We start from the raw sequence: 6,000 nt of genomic DNA on the forward strand, positions 1-6,000 counted from the left end.
CACAAACTAATATGTACTAGATATTTGTAATGTGGTTTACCTTAAAATTGATTACTAATACTCATATACTACTACCAGTATTATTAGTTATTGATTTAAACAAATTAGATTCATAAAACTTGAATTTTATGAAGAACAAGAGAGAGAAGTAGTTGTTTTTCATAAAACATGAGAGAATGATAAAAAGAGGAAAAATCCACTCACACCCATCACCAAAACCGGTTGGTGTATAGTATATGGACCAATTTTTCTTTTTCTTTTTGTCTTCACAAGACAATTTGGTGTAAGGCTTTTGCATGGTCAAGTCACTATCAAGTGTCATAGACAAATGAATAAGACAAATGAACAAGACAAAATTTCTCACAAGCTCACCAATATTTCGGTTTACATGTAGTAATATGGAGTCCATTTTATTTTTGTCAATTGTACAATTGTATGTCATGTGACATGTCTTATGCCATGTTTTAATTTAAAATGCATATTTAACAAATTAAATATCATTTACAAATTAAATAAATCATATTTAACAAATTGACTAGTAATATAAAATTACTTTCTCATAAAATGGTCATTTAATTACTAGTTAGTATAATTCACAACATCTTGTAATTATAACTAACTTATCATTCTCATTTCGCGTGTTTCACAAACACCGATTAATTTTAGTAATATAACTTCTTAAATTACTAAATAAAGTCTCATTTAATCACATTATAATAAGATGTCATTATCTCTCCTATGATAATAATTTGTTCAATTTTAAGGAATTAATTAATCTGTATCGGCATACAATTAATTAACCTTTTCAATTAAGGGAATCGTCCTTTAGGTGTGACCTCAAGGGATCAACTGATCACCACCGTCGCACGACAGTAATGTCAAACTCTAGTCAGCCAATCAATACCGATATGTGTGGACCAGTTGACTATATATATGTAATGTATCATCCCTTCCGTATTCTTGTAATGAGATCTAAATAATGATATTTAAATCATGTGATCGCACTATTGTTGAGGACACATTTCCCAACAAGTGCAATCCTGGATATTGACATGATACTTTCCAAGGTTCCAAATGACCCAAATGCGTCCACCCCTATGTTGATTAGAATTAGTAGTGATGCACCATCCATCATTGAAAGCATTGCTGACCTTGTTTACATTTTTAGGTTTTATTTTGGTTTCAAATAAAGCAAAAAGACCTATATTATGTGTATGTAAAAACTTTATTATTGTACGTTGCTTATTATAGTTGTTCATGCCCCGTACATTCCAAAACCCTATATTATGTAGCTTAAACATCAGAAAAATCCAATTTTTCCCCTCTTATATCCCTTATTCCTTCTTTAGAGACACCACTTCTATTTAGAACTTGCACATAAGTAGGTATTTTCCTTATCTCCTGTGAGGTTAAATTTTGAGGTTGTGTGATTTGATCAGGAGGTGTCACAAAAAGATTATACTGAGAATCCTCTTGTATAATTCCCCCCACTGGATTTGTCCCTTTCCCCACTCTGATCATCTGTATGTATTGCAGGAGTCCTATTAGTGCCCATCAATTGAGTATTCTGATCAGGCATGGACTGGACAATTGTTGGCTGCTTACGTTGAACTGGTTTCCATTCCATCTTCTTGATTTGCCTTCTCTGCTCAGGTTTGGCCTGTAACTTTTTGCAATATTTAGTCTCATGCCCATAACCTTTGCACTTTTGACACATAATAGGTTTCCATTCATACTCGACCTGTATCTCAACTATTTTCCCCTCTTCATCTTTAAATCTGATTTTCTCAGGGAGCTTTTGGTCTATATGGAGTTCCACCATCACTCTAGCAAAACTGAGTGTGACTTTTGCCTCAGTTGTCCTATCACTTTTCACATAATTCCCTACAATACCTGTTATCTTAGCAAGACATTTACCCCAAAATTTGAGGGGTAATAAATGTAATCTAATCCACACAGGTACAACTTTTATTTCTTCCTTATTCATTTCCAAATTAGGTTGTCATTCCCTCACAATGAGAGGTTTATTGTCAAACATTAAATGCCCCATTGCAAGAGCTTTATTCCTCATGTTCACATTTGCAAACCTAACCAGAAACATACCTTTAGGCAAGATGGAGACCTTGACTACATTTAAATTACCCCATATGCGCCTAATGAATCCTTCTATGATTTCCAGGGGAGGATTTGCTCCCAATACAAATCAGTATACTAATGGCGTCCAGAATTGTAATTCCTCCTGTACATCCTCAGCTACTATTTGTATCAGTGTTTATGGGTCCTCCTCCAAAATCAGATTTTTGCCTTGTTTTTTAAACCAAGGCCCTTCCTCCTCATTCATCTTCGATTCCTCTTCTGAGTCCTCTACATCTATTTCAATATTCAATTGAGGAATCCCTACTATCTCATGCACGTTTTTATCTTTTTGCCCTACAGCTGATGTGACCATAATTAGCGCATATTTAGCCCCCGAATTAGCCTTGTTCCCATGCTTTTTAGTGCATATTTGGGTCATTTATTGTCTTTAGTTCTTTGTTTTGCATATTCTTTGAGATTTTGATCCCTTGGTAGGAAAGGAGTGCAAATCTTGCATTTTCATGGCAAAACGAGACTAAATTGATTAAATTCAATGACCAAGCATCAAGGAGAGACAAGATTAGAAGGCCTTTGTACATATTATAGTAGATGAGCAATGTTGACGAAAGGATCCTTGCATCCCCAAGGATTTTATGAAGAAAAGGGAAGAAAAGAAGAAGGAACAAAGCTGAGCAGCAATCCGTGCGGATTACCCTGAATCCGCCCGTCCTCCACAGCACAATCCGTGCGTCTTCTGCCAAAGACGCCCGGGTAAGCCACCAGAATCCGAACGTCTTCTCCCAAAGACGCCCGTCTTCCCCAGCTACAATCCGCCCGTCTCGACACCAATACGCCCGGATTCCAGTCCAGCACAATTTCGTCTTCTTCAAGCTTTAAAGAAAGAAGCCCTTCCTTCGAAAAATACCGGCTTCTCCCTGCTCAATCTAAAAAGTGTAATTACTAGTTTAGCCCTTAGTTAACCCTAATGCATCCACCTAATTTTCCACTATAAATACCCCATTAGTCTAATTAGAAGAGCATGTTCTTCTTATCAATTATTAGAGTAGTTAATATCAATCAAATCTCTCTTTAGTATTGTAATCAACAATTAATCAAGTTTTAATACAAGTTTTATTTCCTTAATCTCTCTTTTGTTCATCCTTTATTTTGGGTAATTTAAGATTATTTGGGTTATTATTGGGAGATTGACAACCTCTCAATCAAGCATCAAGTACTTCTTTTATTCTTTGCTTTATTGTTGGAATCATTAGTAGGTATAATTCTCTTAATCCCTTTTTAAATATTGTTAATTACTTTCATTTGTTCATCATGTTTCATTTTGTTGGTATGATTGACAACCTTGCTAGCATGATCAACATGATAATGAGTGAGTAGTGACCTAGCTAGGGTTAATGGGTAATTAGGAAAAACCAACATGGGGAATGATTCATGCTTAAATTAATATGCTTTCATGGTTTATTTGCTTGCTTGTTTTGATCTCAACTCATGCACATGTTATGTTTGATGAAATGTGAGCCTATGAATCCTTGCATTTTTTACCCATCACCTATCTTTTCACTGAGACTTGTAAGACATAAACCAACTCGAGTCTCATTAGACCATGCATGTTGTTGAGTAGGAAAGACTAAGTCGACTTGTAGGTGTTGTACAATCTAATCGATTCGGCTCCGGGACCCAAACTTTCCTAGGATTGTAAGATATAACCCAACTTAATCCATCACAACAATAATTGCTTGCTTATAATTTGAGAACATGTTTGTATGATCAATTCCCATGATTCCCTTATGACCCCATGATACCCTAGTGCTTTTTATCAATTGTTTACAACCCTTTTATTTCATCTTGCTTATTTATTTTCATTGCTATTTAGTTAGTGACCTTCTACATCAACCCAAATTGTGACACCCCTAAGACACCACTAGTTTCAATAGAAATCTCATCTCAATTCCCGTCCCTTGGGATCCGACCTTTACTTGCCTCTTTACTAATTGTAGAGTTGTTTGTGAAGTTATAAATTGTGTTTTGATTCGGACGTGACCCAACGACAACATCTATTCAATTGTGAACACGAAACGGACCGATCAACAGCCTCCTCAGGATGAGACCGGCGGCCTGGATGAAGAGCATGAGTCCTCTGCAGATTACTACGAGAAAGATGTTTAGTTCTAGAAATGCTTGATTGCCTTGCCATGATTGCAAAAGGTCAAAACGATGAAGATCTCCCTAGGAAGACACGGTGCAGCCGTCTCTTTCTAGGTCAAACTTCTTTTTTTCCCTTGACTGCCTAATTCGGATACGACACATTAAAGTTAGTTAAACTTTATTTGTTGGTTTTTTTTAGTTTTTTTTTTTTTAGTTGTTTTTTTTTTCAATTTTTTGTTTAGATATTACTTTTTTTAAAAATTTTAGAGCTTTTTTTTTTTGCAGATCTATTTGTTAATTCTTGTCTTGTTATATGCAACTTCAATGTATATAACTTCAATGGTCATTTTAGAAACTTTATTACACATTTTGTGTAACTTTAGTGTTCATTATGTGCAACTTTAGTGTTCATTATGCGCAACTTCAGTGGCATTATGTGCAACTTCAATGACAATATGTGTAACTTCAACTTCGTCTTGTTATTCTGTTGGTTTGATATCTGAATTTAAATTTGGAATTAAGTTACACAATTTTGGATTAAAGTTACACAATTTTGGACTAAAGTTATACAAAAAAGGACTAAAGTTATACTATTATGGACTAAAGTTACAAAATTTTGAACTAAAGTTATATAAAAAGGACTAAAGTTACAGTAGGACAAATTATATAAATTTGTCTTAATATTAAAGAAGTTTCAATTAATGACTAAAGTTACACTATTTATGACTAAAATTGCACTATTTACGACCAAAGTTATAACTTTTAAACATTAAAGTTACAATATTTATGACAAAAGTTATATCATTATGGATTAAAGTTATAAATTTATAATATTAAATCTCTTATTCTTCTCATTTCTCCTTTTTTTGGACTAAAGTTGCACAATTTTTTACTAAAGTTACATAATTTTGTACTAAAGTTATACACAAAAGACTAAAATTACATAATTATGTAACTCTTTTTCTAAGTGTAACTTTAGTTCATTCATAGTGGAACCTTTAGTCCAAAATGTGTAACTTTAGTCCAATTTTGTTTAACTTTAGTCCAAAATTGTGTAACTTTAGTCCAAAATTGTGTAACTTTAGTCCATAATAGTGTAACTATAGTCCTTTTTTGTATAACTTTAGTCCACAATTGTGTAACTTTAGTCCAAAATCGTGTAACTTTAGTTCAGAATTGTATAACTTTAGTCCAAATATAAATTCAAATTTGAAAGCAACACAATAACAAGATGAGATTGAAGTTGCACAAAATGCCACTAATGCCCACTGAATTTGCACATAATTTCAGTGAAGTTGCACACAATGTCATTAAAGTTGCACATAATGTGGATTGAAGTTATACGTAATGTCAGTGAAGTTATACATAATGTTGATTGAAGTTATACATAATATCGGTGAAGTTATACACAATGTCATTAAAGTTGCACATAATGTAGATTGAAGTTATACATAATGTCAGTGAAGTTATTCATAATGTGGATTGAAGTTACACATAATGTCGATGAAGTTATACACATTGAAGTTTTAATATTAAATCTGAAAATTTTATATAATAACACGAAATTTAACAAGACGAGATTTTAAATAATTTATAAAACAAGAGGTTGAAATTATAAACATTGAAATTTGAGTAAATAAATAACTATACATTGAAATTTAAATACTAAAACTGAAAAATTTATATAACAAGACGAATTTTAACGAAACGAGATTTGAAAAGATAAAAAACAAGACGATATTTGAAATGTCAAAATATGAA

The sequence above is a fragment of the Silene latifolia genome, chromosome 9, assembly GCF_048544455.1.
Source record: "Silene latifolia isolate original U9 population chromosome 9, ASM4854445v1, whole genome shotgun sequence".
In the NCBI taxonomy this organism is placed as follows: domain Eukaryota; kingdom Viridiplantae; phylum Streptophyta; class Magnoliopsida; order Caryophyllales; family Caryophyllaceae; genus Silene; species Silene latifolia.